Source organism: Thalassophryne amazonica, chromosome 7, assembly GCF_902500255.1.
Source record: "Thalassophryne amazonica chromosome 7, fThaAma1.1, whole genome shotgun sequence".
NCBI lineage: Eukaryota > Metazoa > Chordata > Actinopteri > Batrachoidiformes > Batrachoididae > Thalassophryne > Thalassophryne amazonica.
This window is the reverse complement of record NC_047109.1, coordinates 131,853-156,743: the sequence shown is the minus strand read 5'-3', so window position 1 is coordinate 156,743 and position 24,891 is coordinate 131,853. Positions and strand designations below refer to the sequence as shown.

At 40.5% G+C, this 24,891-nt stretch overlaps 1 long non-coding RNA gene across 2 annotated transcripts; it reads left to right on the top strand.

Annotated features, from left to right (window-relative positions):
- The first annotated feature begins 749 nt into the window (after positions 1-749).
- On the top strand, positions 750-20,945 carry LOC117513532. 2 transcript variants are annotated; one of them, XR_004561622.1, is made up of 3 exons: positions 750-761; positions 10,581-10,700; positions 20,933-20,945. It is a non-coding gene; the product is annotated as an uncharacterized LOC117513532 (long non-coding RNA). The 2 variants fall into 2 exon arrangements; XR_004561621.1 differs by lacking the exon at positions 20,933-20,945 and having other exon boundaries at positions 10,581-10,704.
- Positions 20,946-24,891: the final 3,946 nt, after the last annotated feature.

Genomic DNA, 24,891 nt, shown 5'->3' with positions numbered 1-24,891 from the left:
TGCACAGGTGTGCCTTAGACTGCCCACAATAAAAGGCCACTCTGAAAGGTGCAGTTTTATCACACAGCACAATGCCACAGATGTGTTTCAGAGAATTTGGCAGTACATCCAACCAGCCTCACAACCGCAGACCACGTGTAACCACACCAGCCCAGGACCTCCACATCCAGCATGTTCACCTCCAAGATCGTCTGAGACCAGCCACTCGGACAGCTGCTGGAACAATCGGTTTGCATAACCAAAGAATTTCTGCACAAACTGTCAGAAACCGTCTCAGGGAAGCTCATCTGCATGCTCGTCGTCCTCATCGGGGTCTCGACCTGACTCCAGTTCATCGTCGTAACCGACTTGAGTGGGCAAATGCTCACATTCGCTGCCGTTTGGCACGTTGGAGAGGTGTTCTCTTCATGGATGATGCGAAGGAGATGTGTTGCACTGCATGAGGCAAATGGTGGTCACACCAGATACTGACTGGTATCCCCCCCCCCCCCCCAATAAAACAAAACTGCACCTTTCAGAGTGGCCTTTTGTTGTGGGCAGTCTAAGGCACACCTGTGCACTAATCATGGTGTCTAATCAGCATCTTGATATGGCACACCTGTGAGGTGGGATGGATTATCTCAGCAAAGGAGAAGTGCTCACTATCACAGATTTCGACTGGTTTGTGAACAATATTTGAGGGAAATGGTGATATTGTGTATGTGGAAAAAGTTTTAGATCTTTGAGTTCATCTCATACAAAATGGGAGCAAAACCAAAAGTGTTGCGTTTATATTTTTGTTGAGTGTATGAAATTGGTCACTGGATCCTTAAACTTTGGACATAATAAACTCTACATGGTGGATCCTTGATGTCTCGACATCAATAGGAATAATCAAATCTATAGTTTTTGTTAAAAGCGTTTCCTTTCAGGCAAACCCTGAATATCCGACTTTATTTGTACATCCGTATGACTCTGAAACTTGGAAAAATGCGTATAATTTATGGACAATCCGTATAGGTTGACATGTATGGTCGGATAACTACCGAAAATGTAATTTCAGTCATCATAGAATGCCTTTCAAACACACTGTTGTTTGAAAACTAAGTGCCCAATTTTCCTTGCACAACTTTTTTCCTGGATGCCATGATGGTCCACTTGACTGGACTGACGCTATGTTTGTTTGATCCAGTTTGAATTTTCCTGCGTACACCTGCGTGGTACATTGTGGGATCACATCAAAAGCTGTGTTCACTGCGGGGACACGTTCGGCACTATTCAGGATTATTCGAGAATTTTTTTTTCCCCCGATGACGTACGATGCGTAAAAAAAACCTGACTGATGCAACTGCATCGGTCCAAACCGGTCTGGATCCGGGCCTGTATAAGAACTGGCAAAGAGTCAGTGTTCGATCTCACATTAGTGTCCAGCAGACTGGCTCTGCAGTGTGAGTGGGTCGTGTTTGACAAAGGGACAGTAGGAAGTGATCACTATCCACTTATGTGTGGGTTCCAGCACATGTGGGTCGCCCAACAAATGAGAAGGTGGATAGATTTACCAAAAAATCTGTGACAAAAGAAAACATAGACATCAGTATCAATCTTTCCAAAGCAGACAGCAAATGTACTGTCGGGAGGGAAATGAACTTACAATGGCAAAAATGCTGTGAGCAGGAGATGAAGGGTAGACATTTATTTTCAACAGCTAGTGGAGACAGATTCAATAAACAATTGTAGAAGAAACAGGTGGAAAAGAAAGGATGAAGTTACTATTGCTAGACTGAGAACTGGTCCTACTTTCTTGAACACTGCTCTCTTCCTCCAAGAGAATCATCAGGATGGACTATGTTTTGAACGTCCACGGCCAGAGACAGTGCAGCACGTCCTCATGTATTGTAATAAATATTCCAGAGAAAGACAAGAGCTTCTCTCAGAATTTACAAGAATAAGACTGAAAGAAGTTTCTGGAGGAAGTATTTTAGACACAGGATCAAGTGGGAGGGGGAAGTGTTGGTTTTTTTAAAGACCTGAAATAGTCCAGTAAAGATGCAATAGTTTTAATCTGTGCGTTTTTTGATTTTAAGGGACCACTGAAATAACATACTAAAAGTATAGAAAATTCTATGGATGGGAAGATGTTTTTAAGTCATAATAACAATATACAACTGACTCAGTCATGTTTGCTTCAGGAAAAAAAAAAACATTTCTTGGGTCATTATTAGTGTTTTTGATCTTACAGTGTTGAAATATGTTGCATGATGTTTAAGGCTGGTTTTCTTGTAATAAAGTTAATATTTTTGGTTGCTATGGCAACTACAAAGAATATACATACCTCTTCAAATGGTCCTAAATCCAGCTTTCATTGATTGCACTGGTTTTTCAAATTTATGTTTGTCAGCAGTAGACTGGGGTCTATTATTTAATCTTGGACTTTCTTAAAATCCTGCCAACTAGGAGTATATAGATTTTGTTGTCCGATTTCAATTTTTCATTTCACTCTTCATAAGAGGTGTGAACATTCTGACTGTCCAAATTCAAAACAAGTTGTTTTAAACATGATCTTTCATTGAAAATGCTCATGTTATGATTTAATATTTCACTGTTTTTTTTTATTTTATTTTTATTTTTTATTCTTGTAAATGGTTTGGTTAATTCAAGTTTAGACAAGATCTAAAGAGTTTATTTTGATGATGGTCAGAAACGTACCCGGTCCAAATAAATATCTGTGTGTTCTGTGGAAAACCTCTGCTTGATAACGATGAGACAGTGACATGAACACGACGAGGCTGTGATGGCATCATTTGCTGAGTAAAATTTACTCTGCTGGGATAACATTTGGTCCCAGTCTAGAGTAAAATACACTCTCTTACAGAGTGAAATCAGCTCTACTGTCTTGTCAAATCAAGTGTTTCTGCTCCAATAAGAGTTGATTTTACACTGCGATAGTGTTGATTTAGAACTGTGATAGAGTATATTTAACTCTATTTGAACTGGGACCAAATGTTATCCCAGCAGAATAAATTTTACTCTGCAAAATCACTATGGCAGAGAGCAAGTGCAGCTGGAGAAGAATTGCTGTCTGTTTCTGTTGGTCAGAAGGCAGTGGTGGGCACAGATAACCAAAAAATTAACTTCAATAACAGATAATCAGATAAATGAAAAGTTATCTTTGATAAAGATAAAATGATAAACCACCCAAAAATGTATTGGAAGTTTCAGATAACCAATAACCGATAAATTCCAGTATTGTCTCTGGAACCACACCACGATTGCTTCTGGTAACATCAAATGCGACAACAGACCCAAACAATGAGCCAGCACTTTTGTCTTTGAAGGTTTTTCCTCTTGCTGGAAGCTCCTGTTTACTACATGGCTTCCAGCACAGAAGCAAGCTGAGGAAAACCACGAAGCTCAACTCTCTACTCAATCACAACGTTCCCATCAGGCGGAGATCTTGGAAAATAAAGCCCTCCTGAGTTATGGTTTGGTGTATAAATAAAATGAATACTGATAGAATAACTTCATTTATGTCAATTCTGTCATTTGCACAAAGTTAAAATATAACATATCTTTTAATATTGAATAATGCACTAATTCTGAAGTTTTGTAACAAACACAGACAGATCGCAAAGGATTCTGGGTAAAATGTGCCTCCACTAACACTGATTTGTTTGAGTCATTCATTATGTAAACCGACACATTAATGTGATGTGTGTCATGTGTTGGTGTTTACAGATAAATGTGCTTTTGTAAAATATTCCATTTTTTATTTGTAAAAACAGGCATTTTCAAAAAAAAAAAAAAAAAAAAGCCAAGTTGTAATTAGATAACCATCTGATATAACCGGTGTCAAAAATAAATAGAACACTGCCATGATCTACTGGTACCAGACATTCAGTACTTAAGCTGGGTTTCCACTGTGCGAGTTTTGGCCCTTTTTCAGCTGATTTTTCCTTCGTGCGAGAATTTTTTGGATCTCAATGAATTTCAGGTTAATCGCACGCCCTGCATCGTTTAGTATACATGGAGTAACGAGCTGCGTTTAACATCTCACGACCACCTCCTGATCACCGATCATATGGTCAGATGAAAATCAAACCTGGCTGTCGTGAGGGTATCCCGCTGCTGAAGAGCTACAAGCATCCAACCTCTCGCACTGTGCCTGTGCAAACACCGCAGACCTGTCTTGTAATGTTTTTTTTTTTTAACTTTGATGTCTCCCATCGAGAGTTTTTGTAAAAAATAAGAAATGTAAATTAAATTTGAAAAAAAAAGCTTTTATTTGTGTTTTGCTTTTGGAAACATGAGTCCGATGTATGGTTTTTGAATGTACAATGTGTGTGAACATAAATCTGGCGCGCTGAACTTTTACACTGTGCGGTTCTGTGGTACAGTTTGCGCTGGAACAGAGTACAGTGATTGAAAATATCAGCCCAGCTTCAGTTTGAATACTGCCATTAACACTACTGGCAGAGACCGTAAAAACTTGCCAAAATAAAATTCCAGATAATCTGTGTCTGCTACATTTAAGATGCGTGGAATTTATGTCAAATATTTTTATTGAGCAGAATGTATTTCACAGTTTGAACTGTATATCTTTAGTAATGCTCATACTTTAACATAGAGGGTAAATGAAATTACAAACACAAATACATAACATTGAACATTTAAACATTTAAACAGAGGCTACCTGCCTCTGAGCGTGCGTAATGAATTGGGTGCGCTCCTAGAAAGCTCGTGTATTTAGGCTACACCGTTGTAAGAGACTAAGAGTAAAGAGTGATGACAGTATTTATTTATTTATTTTATTATTTGAATGTATAGACCCTCGGTCCAGTGATCTCCTGCATACCACCAAACCAACAACTGATCTGAGAAACGACACAAGACAGTAGATTAACCCCACATACAGCCCTCCATCACAAGCGCAAACACAGCGCAATTGGGTCAAAGATAAAACGGGTCAAAGATAAACCTTTCATGTAGATATACAGTGGTCCCTCGTTTATCGCAGGAGTTACGTTCTAAAAATAGCCCACAATAGGCGAAATCCGCGAAGTAGTCAGCGTTATTTTTTACAATTATTATAGATGTTTTAAGGCTGTAAAACCCCTCACTACACACTTTATACACTTTTCTCAAACAGACATTAACATTTTCTCACTTTTCTCTCGTGTGTAAACACTCTCAAAGTTCAAACCTGAGTAGAAAAATAAGACCAACCTGTTTTCAGACCCAAACATTTGTTTGAGAAATAAAAATAAAACGTTTTCCTATAAATAATTATGATGGCTTTTAGAACTAATGAATTTAATTTTAACGATCAACCTACGAGGTTGGACACATAAGAAATTATTAATAGTGACTGAACTGTATTTCACAGTTCCTCTGATCGCGCCTCTTCGTCGTGGCGCGGCGTCTTTTTCCACTGAGTCACACCTCGCTGCAGGTGTCTTTTACGGAGTGAAGAACACAGTTATGGGTAGTTGTTTGTGCTCTTTTTTTTCTTCTGGGTGAGAAGATTCTTATAAACAGACACGCAGAACACAATGCCTGTACTCTCCCTTTGCGGTGCCGCAACAGGTGTCCCGTCATCTGGACAGAAGACCGGCCTGCTTGATGAGGATGTAGAGCACAGTGAGCTGTAAAAAAAAAAAAAAAGCATGCAAAATTGGACTAAAAAAATCTGCGAAACTGGGAGGCGTTATATTTTCCAGTATTTCTTTTTCTTTTTGATAACTCTCACATCCGAGGGGGCGAGGTTGATGACGTGAGGGGGCGTTGCCCCCAAACGCCCCCCTCGTTGCGTCGGGTCCGAACTTATGGAAGGAAAGTATTATACTTACTCTGACACACACACGTTCCCAAATATTGGTGTTGAAATTTAAATCTGTTCCAGCTGCAATAAAGCAGCAGCTTAGCTGAGACGTCCTGCTGTTGCTGTGCACGACTCAATCCATTACTATATACACATATAAAATAAATTAACTTTGACAAGATTCCAAAAAAGTTCTTCACTGCACGACGTGGACGAGACACCTGGAACTGTAAACGATTTCTGATTCTATGAGCGAATGGTTTCATCAGCCAATCTGAAAGCAAATGTGTCATCAGCTACAAAAAAGTATATTTTATTTTAGTGTTGAAAGTTTAAACAGATCCGACATGTTCCAGCTTCCAAATTCTGCAGACATGAAGGCACAGTATCACACTTGATTGTTACTTTTTTTCCCAAACTGAGGTCTATAGTATAATCAGCAGGACACCACTGATGTGTGCAGTGAATTTGGTGTCACCACACCTTATAGCATTGATGCCATGGAAAATATAAACAATGAAAAATTTTCTAAATTATTAAAAATTCCCTTTTTCCAAACAGAAACAGAAGGGATCATCTACAAAGTGCAAAAATGAGTAAAGAGAAAAAAAAAACGTCACAGCGGGAACATAGAATAAGCAGCTGGAGCATGCGTAACCACATCAAGCAGCTGCTGTGGGGAAAAAAAAAATACATGCAACCCACGGGAGTTGAATCTGCAATTTACAAAAGCTCAGATTACCAGCCAGAAACTTTACCACTACATTACCATCGATGGCTTGTAAAAGGTGCCAAAAATGCCTGAAATCAACAAGGACATGGACCATGCGGCTGCTGCAGCCCGGCACAAAGGCAAAAGATGTTTTTTGTATTTCCATGTGAGGACAGCAGGCAGAGACACACCCCTCACGGAGGAATGTTGTAAGTTCATGTCCTTCAAAACACGGTATGTGTTCTCCAGCTGGGATGTCCAGGACCAGAGATCTCTACAGCAGCGGCTGTGGGTGGACACGCCCCCCTGTCCGTTCAGCACCCAGACCAAAGTGTCACACTGTCATGTGGTCATTCATTTTCGTTATTTGTCATGTAATTGCATATGTAGGTATTGTCATAATTATTTATATACCTCTCCTGGTGGTGTTTTCTGTGTTTTTAATCTGTGCACTGAGCCGTCATCCAGCTGTCAGTGTGCTGTGATCAGCTGACAGGCACCTCCCCGTGCTGTGTGCACTCAGACCTGGCTGTCCGGCCCTCAAATGATCAGAGCTGTCCATGCAAATACTTTTCTGCCAGAGCATATAGTGCTGTCATAAATGAATCCACTGTTTCTGGAGGCTGCTGCATCCTCTTGTTGAACTCAACATGTTCATATATCATGTAGGACAAAATATGGATCAAACCCCCTTTTCGCTGCTTCCTACTGCTGTCGCTGCTCGCTCATTACCTTGAGTCCCTGTAGCACGTCATCAGCTTCATCATGCAGTACACCAGTGTGTTAACTTGGTTTGCTTCTGAGGACTTGTTCAAATTATTTGCCAGTCTGAAACATCAATAAATAAATAATTCATTGCAACAGCCTACGAGACAAATAAAAGGCAAACTTTGCCCAGCGTGTATCAGTTAACAAGAAAAAAAAGGATGGGGTGGGGGGGGGGGGCATTAATTACAATTATTTATTCTTAACAACATAAAATAAAATCAGTTAATTATCAACATCTTTGTTAAGAGGAAAAACACTGAGATCAGGCCCAAAGTTACTTTAAGCATTTTCAAGTTTTTTTTTTTTTTAGATAAAATGCTGCTGATCACAAAAAGATCATCCAAACAGTTTTCCTCATCAATTTTGTGTCTTCAAATCTATGACAAAATTTACTTTGTTTCACACCAGCTGTATCTGTTGTATGTCAGAGAGATGGTTTTGGATCAGCAACATCCAGTACTAAGTTGTCTTAAGCAATATTTCTTAACAAAATAGGCTTGCTGGAAACTGCATAAACATAAAACAGTTGCTCAGTTTTGCCGTCAAATGTTTTGCGCGTGTATTCGTGTGCTTGTGCACGACGGATCTGGAGGTATGGATCCAGAAAATACGTGGGCATGTGAACATTGAGATCAACAACCTGAAAGTCACTGACTGGAGAAGGTCAATGGAACGGACACGTTTCACAAGACTGTGGCAGATAGATGGTTATTTTAGTGAGGTGGGGATAAACCAGTTGCCTGCCTGGGCGGTTTCCATCAGGGACCTAAGGCGGCTCTGTGGTGTAATGGATGCTGGCACCAAGACATGCTGCTTGACTTGACTTGAATATACTGTTTGTGTTTATTAATGATCGATGTAAATGAAGTCCAAGACATAGTCAGTTAGTGTTCATGTATCCATCTGTTGACCTGGCTCAACAAAACTGCCTATAAAGACTGATGATATTTAGAATAAACTGCCCCAGTTTTAATTTTTTTTTTTTTTTTTATGTTTTGCAGGTCTAAAATGCAGGAAAGGATATTTATTAACAAATGAGGTGAAGATGACCATACAAAACTTGAAATATCTTGGGTTCATACTGTCTGCAATAAAACAGAAGTCAAAATAAATGTACGGATCACTCTCGTTAAATTGCATTTTCCTTATTCCAACTTTTTCTGATTTGGGGTCATATGTCAAGTAACTGCTCTTGCACTTGGTTGCATAAATATTAATTCCTTTGATACCAATCACAGAATACATAATTACTTGGGGGTGATATGGCTTACATGAAAATTCAGTAAGCTATATCTTCTATTATACAAATGACTTAGCATGGTGGATTAGTGGTCAGCACTGTTGCTTCACTGCAAGAAGGCCATGGGTTCAATTCCGACCTGTGGCCTTTCTGTGTGGAGTTTGCATGTTCTCCCCGTGTTTGCGTGGGTTTCCTCCCACATGTAAAGACATGCAGGATAGGTGAATTGGAAATGCCATAATTCCCCAGGTCTCCCTTGCAAAAGAGATGTCAATCTCAATGGGACTAAGCAGGTTAAATAAAATAAATATTTGACAAGAGATTTTATATTATATCCAGGTCAGTAAACAACTCATATGTGATCCCTATTTATTAGTATCAAGTTCTGGAATTTATTTTGATTAGTTTACCAACCAACAACAAGATTCACGCTTAATGTAAAAAGACCCACCCCTGTAAAAAAAGAAATTCTGGTTACGTCCCTGTCAGAGAGATGGAGCCTGCAGCCTGGGCGTCAACGCGGCGCGTGCTGGTCACGTGACCCTTCATCTTCCACCTTGAGGGCGACGCTTCTTCGTTTTTAAGCGCCTCGGACGTCGACGACGGTTTCAGGCCCGTTTTCCAACGCTGTTATTTGCAAGTATTGTGGAAATGCCTTCACTTTGCCCGGTAGGATGCGAACGTCTTTTTTCCCCTCAATTAAATGTGGACTTTTGTGGTAAACTTCGTTCTCACGGTGTGGTTGAGCAAAGTTCCTCGGCACGTCGTTAGCATCTGCTAACATGTCACTTTCAGACATTTTAGTTTTGTTATATTTAATGTAGTAATGACGTGTTGAATGTGATTGATGACAAGAACAACTACATCGTTATTTTTTATACTTTTAAACCTGTGTGTGCGCGCGCTCGTTTTCTGTGCACGTATTTTTTGGGCACGTGCAGTCTAGTCGTAACAACTCTGCTTCTGTCAACTTTTATATTTACTTTTTGTTTGAAGGAAAACTGATTGGTCACAGGTTCAACATAAAGAGAGCTGAGCCCTATTTTAGTTATTTATTTATTTTTATTCAATAGAATCATCGTAACATATGTCAAGTTGACACAGCAAGCTAGATATTAAGCTTTTTTAGGGATATTAAGCATTTTGTTCAACCTCCCTACTAACAATTTTTGGTTCCCAGAACGTTCCTGGAACATGAGCCCTTGGTTCCGGTTCGGTTCTTGCTACGTTCCCTGAAAGTCGTTTTTGGTTCTGTTTTGGTTCTCACTTGGTTGGCAGGAAAGTTTAATTTTGGTTCTCAGAACGTTATGCATGTGGTTCCCATTTGGTTCCCTAACCGTTCTCACACCGTCCCTTTATTCTTCTTCATGTCATGTTTGTTCCCTCAGTGTTCCCATATGGTTCCCATAACCTTGTTGGTTACATATTTGGTTCCCTAGACGTGCTCCTGATGTTCCCCCAACCTTGTTTATTATGTGTTGGTTCCCCTACTACATTCTAGTAACCTTGTTGGTGTACCCCGCCTCGCGCTCTATGACTGCTGGGATAGGCTCCAGCCCCCCGCGACCCTTAATTGGACTAAGCGGTAGAAGATGGATGGATGAATGGATGTTCTTTCCCATAATGTTGTCATATTTCTGTAGTTTGTAATTCATTGTAAAAGTTTTGCATGCATGATAGCTATTTACTTCAGTGCATAAGCAGTGATGAATGACCAGGCAAATGTTGCAGGACGAGAATGTTTAATAGAAAAATATCAGGAATACAACATGGATAAGAGGGTAACAGTGCAACATTATAATACTATTTCGAAATAAAATACAATCAAAGCAAAAAAAAAAAAAAAAAAAAAAATATATATATATATATATATATATATATATAATACAAGAAATAATAAAAATGGCAAAAACGGGTGCGGGTGCAAATTTTGGTGTGCGTTTTCAGTCTTGAGGACCAGCTGACCTAAAAAGAATAAGAAACAAAAAGTTTAAACCAACTTAGTGCCAATGTTTCATTTAATTATTGTGACTATTCAGCGATTGATAAAAGACAGACTGAAGTTTAATTTACCATCTGTGTGGTGCAAACTTCAGTGCATGCCCAATGCACTCCTCAATATCTGCTACCTTCATGACAGGGAAGTTCTGCATGCAGGCCTCTACAAATAGAAGTTAAAAAAAGTTACACATTTAAATCTCAATCAAACTTGGCATAACACTGATTTGGAAAATATACCCGTTAAACTTACCTGTTATAACTTTGCAAAAGGCCAGGTTCTGGAATGCCTTTTTTACTCTCCTCCCCCTCAGGCTGTACTGCCCCAGGACGTGGTTGGTTGCCACCTGGCGTAGAATACGGTGAACGGCGGCCCCTGGATTCGCCCCTCCCAGGCTTTCAAGGAAACGTTTCTACAAAAAACAAAAACCAAAACAAACGATGAAATGAAAACGAATGTGGAGAGCTTATGTGGTCTACTTTCATTAGTCAAATCAAATACATTACATGCAATACATACATTTTCATATATAATTATGACCAATTAATTACCATTTGGTTCCTTCTGTCTGGTTGAGCCAGACTCCTGTCTAGCTCCTCCACTGCACTGCATTGACCCAACAGCACCTCTTCCTGCAGAGGAGGCTGAGGCTGGTTTGAGACCACAGCAGCCTCCAACATCTCAGACTTCTTCTCCATACCCTCCATCCTCCTTGTCATACGCCCCATGTGCTCTTCCATTGCTAGGTGAATTTTTGATAGAATTCATATTAGTTTTTGAACTTAATATACTTGTAATATGTGAAAATGTGTGTATATAGTACTTACTACTTTTTAAATCATCTGTTGTTCTCAATAGGAGCCTCTTCGTTTCCTCCATGACTAAAGGTAGAATTGAGATGAAATTCATTGTAGTTTTATACCCAATACACTTTTCCTGTGTGAGCATCAAGTGTGTATGAAGTACTTATGCTTTATTAGGACAGCCATGCCTGAAGCCCCCTCCTCTTCGCCATGGGTCATTCCTGAAGTTTTTGAAAAGAAAATTGTTAGTGTTTGCTTTCTTGGTTAGGAACTTGTAATCAGATAGTAAATATAAAATTCAAAGCAAATATACCCTCAACTGCCTGGGATGATGTTTGTTCCTCAATATATGAGTCTTCCAATGTCCGACGGCTGGGTGCATGGGTTGAGGGACTGGCGGCTACACGGCTGTGAGGCGTTGGCACATCTGAATAGAAAGATGACACGAATGTCATTTATTTTATGGTGGGATTCTTATGAATGTAATTTCAAAACAGAAACCCATGCTAATACATCACACAACTGGAAAAAAGCTTAGATGATGGTGGTGGAGGCATGTGTAGATCTGAAAAGAAAACGAAGAACCAATTAGATTAATCAGATAACATGCATTGGGTTATTCTGCAAAGATATTGGCACCAAGCTACGTAAGATGATTTGACAAACTTACCCACTGGGCTTTCACATGGACCCACAGTCCTGGCCTGCTTCCTTGGCTGTGGAGGCGACTCATCTGCAAAGAAAGACCATAATTTGTACCGACAGGGAAACAAATATTGAATTGTGTACATAATTCAGTCTGTACTGAAGAGGCCTTACCCTCACTGGAGGAATATGTCCGGGGAGGCCTGCGCACTCTTTTTCCGTTATTGGCTGTGCCATCATCAATCTCTGGGCATGAATTCTCCATGTATTGCAGACATTTCTTGTCTGCCAGCTCGTAGTTGTCTGTGTAAGGAGATGATTTTTGAGCAAGTAGAAGATCAAAGCTGTATTTCCATGCATAGAAAGAATTCTGAATCTTTTCAATATAGTGCATAGCAAAGATAGCTCACCTGTTGTGTGCCATACTTTCCTAATAGGATGTTTCGCCCAGCTGATGTTGGGCGCAGCAAGGTTCATCACCCGCTTACGGACATTCACGTTTGTCCATGAGCACTGTAAGCCCCCGTTTGGTCAAAAAAAAAAAGAAAATCATATGTGAAATCAGTGTGGTGGGAAAAAAAAAACTCTAAAATGAAAAGAGAAAAAAAACTATAAACCGCTTACTTGAGCAGTCGTCTCCAGCCATGTGGATGGCACCACTGCCATTGCACTATCCATAAACTCAACCACAGTGAAACTCATCTGTTAATTAAAAAAAAGGCAAAATTAGCATAGAAAAAGAGCCCTATATATGTTACAAATTGAATTTCCAAAGACTGTGTCAGCTGTTTATATAATGCAGTTGTTATTCAATTCTACGTATATACAGTACACAGCATCAAAAACATTCACAGTCAAGTCAAGGTATAAAAAAGGTAAAAAGTCAAGTTAAAAACCTAAAAATCATGTAGGACCGTCAAGAAAACATTTGTTTGTGTCTGTGTCTCCTCAATCATCACAGCCTGTGTTGTGAGTTCACGTTCTGGCAACAGCTTCATTAAACAGTCTCTCTTTTTCACTCTGAAACATCCGATGATTCTTGAATCACAAGGATTTGTGAACAGAGGATCCACCTTTTCAAACACCTTGTCATTCCTCTCCTCAATGGCCTCACAGCATTTGTCACCTGCTAAGATGTAGGCATTGTTGGGTCTTCCAATTTTCTTTTTTTGTGCTGGAGCTGTGCTGCTTGGACCCTGTTCCATCTCCGAGAGCCTTTTGGCCACTTGAATAAGTGGTCTTCTTCCGGATCTGGCCAGACGTTTCAGCTGCCCCAAGTAGTTCTCAAACTGGAAGGCTCTGCATGCATCCAGAGATCCAAAGTTTTCTGCGTCATCTGTTAAATGGAGCATGGCATGGACATTGTACACCATGAAGTGGTGGCCATACAGGTCTGCTGTCTTTGCCACAAAATACTCCATTAGTCCTCTGCTGTAGTCTGCGTGCTTGCGTGCCAGGTTTGGAGAAACCAAAATATTCAGTGCTATGCTGAAAGCCATGAAATGCATGTACAGATCATTGTGGAGAATGTCCTTGAGCACTAGTTTTCCTGTGTACAGTGCAAACTGACGCAGCTCAGTAGCCTTCCAGTGATCCACTTCTTCCAAGCTCCGAGGCTTCCTGGTAAAGCAACTTGGCATGGATTGCTTCAATCCACACAGTCTTCTGCTGATCTCTTGGATCTGTCCAGCAGACAGTCTTACCCGCCTGCTTCCCCTCACCCATTCCACCAGCAGCTTCTTCATAACGCCCAAACAAGCTTGATGCATGTAGTCAGTGGGAAACATTTTGATCATATCAATGGGAAGTTCCAAAAATGGGGAAACAGTGTGGCCCTTGTCCTTCTTGGCAGACATTTCTGTTCTGAACATCTCGTTGGTTCACATGGTGTTACAAACATCTGGGTATGTTACACGTCTGTCCACCCATAGCCCTGTCTGTGTACATTTGTCACAGCCATTGTATCCAGTACACAGTTTGGTCGCTTTGACCATTGCCTTGGCTAGTGCATCGCATACGACACAACGCAACACCACAGTCTTCCCTTGAATTCCATTTTCCAGCAGATCCTGCATTTCTGCAACCACAACATTAAGAAACTCCAAATCTGTAGGTTTGGATGGTCCAGATGTTAAGGTTACAGGGAAAACACAGGTTGGAGACAGGTGGCTTGCACACAAAATAGGCCCTAGAGTGTTCTTGCTAATTTTGAACAGTGGAAGGCCATCAATGTTGAGCGACAACTCCAGCGTGTTTAGTTCTTTCAGAACCTCCTCAGCGTAGTGTTTGAGTTGTTCTTTGATGGTTCTCCTCAATCCAAAGTGGACACACTCCAGCCCTGATAGTGTTGTTGACCTGATATCTGTTGGGGTTGATAACAAGGTTGTGGCTGTTGAGGGTAGCTCTGGGTGACCATTGGCTTTTAATCTGACAAGAGGTTCATCAAGTGGAGAGTGTGGGATGTGGTGTTTCAAGGCCCATTGTTGTAACATGTTCCTAAATGAGCTCTGTGGGTTGTTTTCCTTGTTCTATGTGTCATTGGTAGGTGTGTCCCACATTTCCGTGTCCAATGCAGATCCATCACTGCTGCTGTCCTGCTCCGAGCTGTTGACCAAACTTGTTGGCTCTCCCATGAACTCGTCTGGTCGTTCTTCAATCTCCACCGGTTGTATCTCTGGCGTGTGTTGAGGTCCATGAGGTTGTTGATCTGCTTCTTGCAGAGCCTGGCCTGTCCTTGCTGCATCTCACACAGCCTGCTCTTCCCTGCTTCCTGCAGCTCGTGCAGACTCCTCTGCCCTGTTTACTGCATCTCCTGCATCCAGCTGGGCACGCACCAGTGCTCGCACATTCAACACCTCTCGCTGCGCCCTCTTCCATTCCTTTGTGTAGGTCTGTCTGGCCAGCGTCTTTGAACTCATTATCTGCAATGCAGTACCATGCAGTACAATGCAAACAATGTGTACCTGTACAATGAAAAACGGGGAAAATTTAAATACATTACAGCACCAACATAAATTTAAACACGGTGTTTCAGTTTGCAACCATACTTGCACTTGACAAAAATACACACAGGATTAAATTGGGGATGAGGTAAGAATATGTGTGACATATGACCGTAGCATTGCATTCAATCGAGCAGGAAAGCAAAACCAATGTGTAACAAAACAATGGTCTAACAGACCAATATAGATTAGGCTGCATCAAACGCCCCTTGAAAATTACAACTTTGCAAAATTCCACTCTGCACTTGCAATATTGTTCCTTTGCACTACCATAATTTCCTTGCAGATTTCTAGCAAATTCAATTCATGTTAAATTGAATGTTACACAGTAAGCTTAAAATTATGAAATGCAGTGAATGTGTGTTTTTATCTGAGCAAAGTTTGTTTTGAGGCTGTTTTGATCAAAGCTAGTAATAAAGACATTTGGAAGAATGCTCCAGTTGTCTTTCCACTTCCCCTGAACATCAAACACCCAAAACATGGCTAAAGGATTAGTGCATAGGGGCTAAAACCTTGCTAAATAAAGGCTGCAAAAACATGCACTAGGGATTTCAAATCTGGGGACGTGGAAAGACAACTGGAGCATTCTGCCAAATGGTTCTCAGAACTACTTTTGATCAAAATAGTCCAAAAACACACATTTCACTGATTTTGCTAAAAACGCCTTTACTGCCATTTAAAATTTCAAGCCTATTGTGCCACCCTTTAACATTGATCAAATTTGTAAAGATTTCACAAGGAACAATACTGCAAAAGAGCAGTGAAGCTCCAGCCAATGACAGTGTATATAAGCTAGTCTTTAAAGGTGCACTGTGTAATATTATTAGCAGTTTCTTTCCAGAATTCATGCTGCCCAGTCACAAATGTTACCTTTTTCACAAATACTTGCCACCACCATCAAACTCTGACTGGGAAAATTGCACTTTTCATACATGAAAAGGTGGATCTTCTCCATGGCTGCTATTTTGATTTTCCAGAAATAGACATTTTTAGCTCCAGTACTTACTGTACTTTGGTCATAGTAGTAAATATTAGTTTAGTATTTAGTAAATGTTCATGAAAAGATCAAATTTGGCAATAGGCAGCACAGTTTCAATGAGCATAGTATGCCATAGTTGCCATAGTATACCTACTCTGTCCACCATCCTACACAGTGCACCTTTAACTCAATCAATCAATCAATTTTATTTATATAGCGCCAAATCACAACAAACAGTTGCCCCAAGGCGCTTTATATTGTAAGGCAAGGCCATACAATAATTACTTAAAAACCCCAACGGTCAAAACGACCCCCTGTGAGCAAGCACTTGGCGACAGTGGGAAGGAAAAACTCCCTTTTAACAGGAAGAAACCTCCAGCAGAACCAGGCTCAGGGAGGGGCAGTCTTCTGCTGGGACTGGTTGGGGCTGAGGGAGAGAACCAGGAAAAAGACATGCTGTGGAGGGGAGCAGAGATCAATCACTAATGATTAAATGCAGAGTGGTGCATACAGAGCAAAAAGAGAAAGAAACACTCAGCAGTCTAAGTCTATAGCAGCATAACTAAGGGATGGTTCAGGGTCACCTGATCCAGCCCTAACTATAAGCTTTAGCAAAAAAGTTTTAAGCCTAATCTTAAAAGTAGAGAGGGTGTCTGTCTCCCTGATCCGAATTGGGAGCTGGTTCCACAGGAGAGGAGCCTGAAAGCTGAAGGCTGTGCCTCCCATTCTACTCTTACAAACCCTAGGAACTACAAGTAAGCCTGCAGTCTGAGAGCGAAGCGCTCTATTGGGGTGATAACTAGTCAACAAAAATGAATGTTACCTTTTCAAGAGTGAATTCCAGGTCTTGTCGTCAAGCAGAATCCAAAAGGTGCTCTCTGCGTCCGAAGGCAATTGATTCTGTTCATTGCGATCAGCCCAATTATCCATGTCTTCACAGCCACACCCCCCACCACGTCAGGCAACCTGGTGGCCAATCAGCCGGCAAGGCAATCTATTGGACTTGCAAAGTGTTGCTGTAGCTGCTTTGTCTGTTACAAAAACTGGTCAAGCCAGAATGCACACATAATTGGCCTTAATAGCCCAGCCATTTACCTCTGAATGGCAGGTATAGGGATGGGTATTGATAAGGTTTTATCGATATCGATGCCATTATCAATTCCCTTATCGATACCTCGTGAATTTTGTACTAAAAGTAGGCTTTACAGGATTTCTATGTATTTCCTTGAGTCTTAAAGTAAATAAATATGAAATTAGTCACTGTATCCTTGATCTCTGGACATAAATAAAAATAAACAAAACTGTGTTTCGCTTTGAAGTTATTAATTCAGACTGAATTCTATCATTCTATCTTGACTTGTCAGAGAGCCGCTCAACGTTTGGAGCTGTGTGAACAGAACGGAGGATGATTCTCGTTTCTTTCTCGCAACAAGACAGGAGTCCCAGTTAGTAACTTTAATCCGCACAAAAGTGAATCACAACTCATATTCAGGGATGAAAGTGGTGAAAAACAAAAAAAGCTGAAACCCAAAATTACCCCCCAACACCACCTGCACGAAAATGTTTCAATTCTAGAAGCTCTGAAATGCAATCTGGGACTATTCCAGACAAAAAACTGGAGTGAGTCCTGAATCCATTTAGGTGAGGAAAAAAAAATACAACTTTCCTTATTCAAATTCATTCCAGTAGTATTCTGCTCTTACTAGGATGCAGCAGTTTTCTAGTTTGGCAGAAAGTTCTGGAGGAAATCACTGAAGAAATTAACAAACTGAAAATATGGTTTGACCGAAACAAACTGTCATTAAACTTAAATAAGACATGGATGAAATGGAGGTGTAAGAGTCACTTGGTGTTCACAGGAAACACTTATTTCTGTATGTATGTATTTATTTATGTTAGTTGCTATTATATATTTTCTGTTGTGTTTCTCTTCAGGTTCTTTTTGTCTCTTTCTCTAAAATTGTATATAATAATCATTAGATTATTAATATATAAGCAAAAATAAATTTAAAGAATATTACAATTTGAAAACAAATGCACCCAAACGTGATGACGGCTGCAATTGCTAAATGCTAACTTTTAACATTGAAAATGCCATAGACATGCCAACGCGTTAGCATCGCTCCCGTTTTTAAGTTATAAAATACATTTATCAACTGTTTCAGAAGACCATAACAGGTCGGTTTAACATTTAAAAGGTAAATAATACTCAGACATATGCTCTTTAGGGTTTTAGCGGGGGAAAATTAAGCGAAAGAAAGAAATAAACGAAGCAATCGACCGAAGCATTGCTTCAATCTGCGAACCACGCTTCGATTGGTTCAAGTTTCAAAGCAAAGCCGCGCTGCAGAAAAGTTGATTAAGGACCCGCTGCAGGGTCTGTAATCAATGTAGAGAAATGATCATTTTCCTGACACACACCCGCCAAAACAACGGCCACTCTGAAGGACCGATAACAGAATCGTTAAGCACAAAGCTTATTGATGTCGGTGGATCGAATCATTTCTTAACGATACCCGAAAGGAACCGGTTCTCGATACCCATCCCTAGGTAGGTAGGCATTAGCATAATGGCTCATGGTCTAGTTATTTTTGTGTGAATTTAAAACTCAGTTTGGAATAGGCTACTTATTGAGACATCCACATTTTACTTTTTATCGCAGTCTACTTGACTTCATACAACGTTCGACATGTATACTTATTTTATTGTAGCGTACTTTACTCTTTCTATTTCAGCTTTGGTTCAATTAATGTGCTATAAAAACAATGAATGGAGAAACAATGAATGAAGGCTGCACTAATACAGTGGTATGCTCACAGTTTTTCATAGCCAAGAGAAAAAGGAGAATGCATACCAAATCATCAGGGGAAAATACTGTTGCAAAGGGTCCACCAAATCCAGCACCAATAACGTTGTCTTTAAACATGTTTGCAGAAGATAAAATGCAGTGGCCAGTTAATCGGCCATTTAATATGTGGAATCTTAATAGCAGCCAAACTTGCATTATCAGGCACTCCTGCCTACCACACACACACACACACACACACACACACACACACACACACACACACACACACACACACAATAAATGGGCCTATTTGGAATGAAACAACATAATTAACTTTGTATGGCATTGCATTCTTTGTAGACCCATGTTTGTGTAACTTGTCTCCATTTCACTGAATTTAAAACAAATATCATACATTTTGTATTTTACTATTTGCACTTTGGTGCAATAATAATGAGCAATTAATGAATAATAAATTAATGAAAAATGTCACACTAGGCTGGCCTAGTGTAAAAATCAAGGAAACAAAAACTGTCAGCACTGGTTCTCAAAACAACCGAAAAAACAACTAAGCATAACGTTGTGGGGTGGTAGCAGTGTAACTACTGGCTAACATTTCATATGGATGACAATGATTTATTCTTATTTATTTAGTTTGGGGTTCCTCAGGGATCCGTTTTAGGATCCCTTTATGTAGCACCCCTCAGGAATATACTGCGGCGCTTTGGGATTCCCTTTCATTGCTATGCTGATGACATTCAATTGTACATGCCAATAACTGCTGGTAATCTCACTCACAAAATCTTTGGAAGATTGCCTTGCATCAGTAAGAAGTTGGATGTCTATTAACTTCCTACTTTTAAATTCTGATAAGACTGAAGTTATGGTTCTTGGTCCAGCGAGGTATCGGCATCAATTTGATCAGCTAGCACTTAGCTTAGGTCCGTGTGTTTATACATCATACGGATAAAGTGAGGAACCTTGGAGTAATTTTTGATCCTACGTTGTCCTTTGATCTCCACATTAGAGACATTACGAGGACTGCTTTCTTCCATTTGCGAACTATAGCGAAGATTCGTCCCATCCTGTCTATGGCTGATGCTGAGACTTTGATTCATGCATTTGTCTCTTCTAGATTGGACTATTGTAATGCTCTATTTTCTGGCTTACCGCAGTCCAGGATTAGGGGTCTTCAGCTAGCTCAAAATGCTGCTGCCAGACTTCTGACACAAAGCAGAAAGTTTGACCACATTACTCCCGTTTTGGCGTTCCTGTACTGGCTTCCTGTTCCTGCAGGATCGGATTTTAAAGTACTGTTATTAGTTTCTAAAATTGTTCATGGACTTGCACCTCCCTATCTGGCTGACCTGGTAAGCCCCTATGTACCAGCTCGGGCCCTGCGTTCTCAGGGTGCAGGACTTCTGTGTGTTCCCAGGGTGAATAAAAAGTCTGCAGGTCACAGAGCTTTCTCCTATCCTGCCCCAGCTCTGTGGAACGATCTGCCGGCACACATTCGGCAGTCGGACGCTGTGGAGACTTTTAAATCACGTTTAAAGACTCATTTGTTTTCCCTGTTTTATCATTAGTGTTATGATGTGTTTTTATTCTTGTATTCTTCTATGGTTGTCTTTCTTTTATGGTCGTTTTTATTGTGTTTTAAATTTTTAATTGTTTTTTTTTATGTTGTGTGAAGTGCCTTGAGACGATTTTATCGTGAATTGGCGCTATATACAAGGTCTATTAGAAAAGTATCCGACCTTATTATTTTTTTTCAAAAACCATATGGATTTGAATCACGTGTGATTACATCAGACATGCTTGAACCGTCGTGGGCATGCAAGAGTTTTTTTCACGCCTGTCGGTTGCGTCATTCGCCTGTGGACAGTCTTTGAGTGAGGAGTCGCCCACCCTCTCGTCGATTTTTTTTTTTCATTGTTTAATAATGGCTCAGAGACTGCTGCTTTGTTTGATCAAAATTTTTTCAAAACTGTAAGGCACAACTGAGTGGACACCATTCGATAAATTCAGCTGGTTTTCGGTAAAAATTTTAACGGCTGAGAGATTTTGGTCTGGTAGTGTCGCCGTAAGGACGGCCCACGGCGCCTGACGGCGATCTGTGCTTCGAGGCGGCAGCGTCTCGCCGTTTCAAGTTGAAAACTTCCACATTTCAGGCTCTGTTGATCCAGGAAGTCGTCAGAGAACAGAGAACTTTCAGAAGAAGTCGGCATGAGGAGTTTATTCGGACATTCCATTGTTAACAGACATTTTGTAATGAAAGAACGTGCGGGCAGAGTCGCATGTCGGGCCGGACCTGACCGCGGGGGGTCGCGACAGGAAAAACACCTCCGTTGGAAACCTTAACGGGCAAGTTGGAACATGCTCAAGCTGTTAAACAATTTGTCAGTTACTCACTTGTTGAAAGCCATCAAAACCCACCTGAATTTTACAAATGGTTTTCAACACGGAGGTGTTTTTCCTGTCGCGGCGCACACAGATTTGCCGAGTCGTCACGGAAACGATTCGGCGAATTTGCGCGCACGTCTTTCATTAAAAAATGTCCTTAAACAGTGGAATGTCCGCATAAAGTCTTCATGCCGGCCTCTTCTGAATCTTCTGTTCTCTCACAATGTCCTGGGTGAATTAAGCCTTAAATTAGGATGTTTTCAGGTTGAAACAGGCCGACGACGGCGCCTGGAAGCGCTGCACGACGTCCCGCTCCGTGGAAAGTTCTTAGAGCGACAGAAGCACCCCATAATCTCTCATCAGCCGTTAAACGTTTCACCGAAAATCAGCTTAATTTCTCGAATAGTGTCCACTCAGATATTCCTCACAGGTCCAGAAAAAAGTTTGATAAAGCAACGCGCGCCGTCTGGAGCAGCGTGTGAAACAAAGGAATTCAGCCGAGAGGGCGGGACCACATCTCACTCAAGGCCTGCCCACAGGGAAATGACGTCACCGACACGCGTGGTAAAAACTCACGCATGCGCACGAGGGTTCAAGCATGATTGGTGTAATCGCATGTCAATCAAATCCATATCGTTTTTTTTTTTTTTTATAAAACCGCCGGTTAGTTTTATAAGATATCTCGTAAATTAATAAATTTGATTTGAATTTGATTCTCTAGAAAGGCACTCCTGGTGGGGTATGAGAGAACTACTTAAGGTACACAATACTGTACATACATATAAAATAACAAGTAGAAGCATGCAATCACAGACAGTACAGGCAATTCAGACACACAATAATAAAATAAAATAGAAAAGAAAAAAGAAAAGTAAAAGGAATGAAAGAAATAATAGTAATAATAAAAAATAGTAATAATTAAAATAGTAATAAGTATAAATAAAATAAATATAAATAGTAAATAAAATAATAAATATAATAATAATAATGTTCAGTTTATAATAGGTCAGAGAATTAGTGTTTTTATGGGCTTTAGCCACATAATCAGGGTTCAAGAGATGGCACGACCAGAAAAAACTAGCAACACTCTAGCCAAAGTATTTACAGAGAGCTAAGCATATATATTAACAAAAACTATGTACAGAAAAAAAAACGAGTCATTTGCCTGACTAGTGTCATATTTGGTTGTGGGATTATACAAAACCAACAGCTGAGATGACTGCCTCTAGAGAAGTGATAGGACTAGTTTAGGGCAACATTAAATTTGTTAATAATAATGGAACAGAACTTAGCAAAGCTTGAAAGCTTTGAGGTGTGATTTGAGTTAAATAGTTCTTCCATTTTCAGGGTATTGGGTCTCTTAAGGAAATATTTATTAAGAAATTTTTTACGTTCCGTTTCGAAGAAAGGACATTCAAAAATATAATGGAATTCATCACCAGTTTGACAGTTCAAGGAACGTTAGCCTTTGTTTGGTTTTTGCTGTAACCAAAGGGAACGTTCTTAAGTGGTAGCTTTTGGTTTGCTTATAACCTAACCTTTAGAGAACCAAAGTCTAACGTTCCCTTTTCCCTTCTTTGTTACACTATCACTTGTTCCGACAAGATAAACACTAACTTGTCCCATATGAAAATTTCTGTCAAGATGTCAAAACCCTGCTGAAAGCAGATCAAAACCACCATTTTATCTATTTTTAGGGATGCATAATATTATATTTTTGCCCATATTTCATATGCTACAGAAGCATATGAATTACGAGATCCTGAATTTGTAATTATGAGATCAGCAAAGGTGCCACATTGACCACTGCTTCGCTCAGAACCACATACTGCACATCCACGAAGAAAATGTCTTAGCCTAATGCAATTCCATTGCTTCCCATCAATCAGTAAAGAAAAGTGTAAGAATTCCGGAGTCATAATTATAAATCGGCTGATTTGTAACCGCCGACGGTGCCCTAAGGTGTTCCTTGAATGAAATTCCTCCAGGGAGGGGCACGGGTCCCCAGACTGAAAAGCGCCCTGATCGGTGCAGCTGTGTGAGTGAAAGCTGGAAGTCTGGAGGTGGCGAGATGCGGGCTGGGGTTAAGCGATGATAGAACACTGTGATCGTACACAAAGTTCCTGGATGAATGAAATTCCTCCAGGGAGGGGCACGGGGCACCCAGATTGAAAAGCACCCAGCCAGGAGTCAATCAATCAATCAATTTTTTTTTTTTATATAGCGCCAAATCACAACAAACAGTTGCCCCAAGGCGCTTTATATTGTAAGGCAAGGCCATACAATAATTATGTAAAACCCCGACGGTCAAAACGACCCCCTGTGAGCAAGCACTTGGCTACAGGAGTGTGCCCACCTAAGTCATAATCTTAATCACAGATGATTTTTTTACATTTTGCGAAAAGGGTGTTTTGTGCCAACATTAGATATTAATAACTCACCCGCTATACGCCTCACAGATGTGAAACTGCTCATTTAGGGCTAACATTTGGTGTCGAGTTGCAAAATTGAATCAGTTTTGACCTATCTAGTATGATCTTCTTTTCATGAAGGCCTGCAAATGATAGCAAGCCCAAAATTAGGCATATTGTTCATATTTCTGATTGCTCAAAAATGAAAGAAATGCACTAGCTATAACAGTCACATCGTGATTTATGTGTTACAGCAAATCTGTACAGTCAAATCATAAATCAGGTTGTTTGGAGCAAAATCTATAGTTTAGCCAGCAGCCCACTCAAAAGGATGAAAATCCCCTCAACAGCGGCCAGTCTGTGGAAATTCCCAACCGGGTTTTCCCACAGAAGTTGCATCAAAAACTCAAACGTGAACCTGAGCTTGCGAGATAGGGCTGCAGCAATCGATTATTTTAGTAATCGAGTAGTGTAACGATTATTCTGGCGATTAATCGAGTAATTGGATAAAAAGTAATTTTGCGTTGTTAAACATCATCAATAGTTCAGGGTTCTCCTCAGCAATGGCACAAATGTCTCTGTGCCAAAGTCTTGACATTTTGCTGAAATGGCCATGGGATGTGGCTTTGTTTTGTTTTTTCCCCAACTTGTAAAATGTAACCATTTTTGAGGGTTGTGTTTTTTTTTTTTTTTAAGGTTGGTATACTGGGTCCCTGCGTTAATTTCTTTTTTTTTTTAATCCCTCTTTCTCTGTGAGTCAGCAGATGCATTTCAGCTGGCGGTTGAACGTGCAAGACTCGCAGTCACTTTCTTTTTTTTAAGTTACCATTTCTGTGAAGCGTTGTGTGTTGCCCAAAAAAGTGAAACACTCAGTACGAGTCTGAGCAAAACACAGGAGAAAGAGTGGACTTCTGCTGAGAGGATGTGGCCGGGGACGGAGCTGTGCCTCGCCTGCTGTGAGGGGAGTGCTGAGCCACTCGCACCACACAGAGAGACAGCAGCTCGCTGCCAAGCAAACAGCAAACTTCGACTGTGGGTCCCCGGTAGGGCAGTCACAATTATTACAATATTCACCAATCGCGATTATTTTTCATATTCGCGATTACCATGAATTATTTATTTTCTCCACAAAGCATAAAACGAATCAGAATCTGACATTGTGCTGCAGCCTCGCTCACTCTGTTTCGCTCTCGTCTTAAGGCAGGACAATAACATGGAGGGTGAGGAGCGATCCGTCCTGCCGTTAGGATAAGACAGCCGATTAAAACAGCTGGCCGTCTTCTTCAAAGCCGTCTAAAATGCGGAGTTTACTAAAGGAGCTGTCGGTGTGTGTGCGCGCACCCG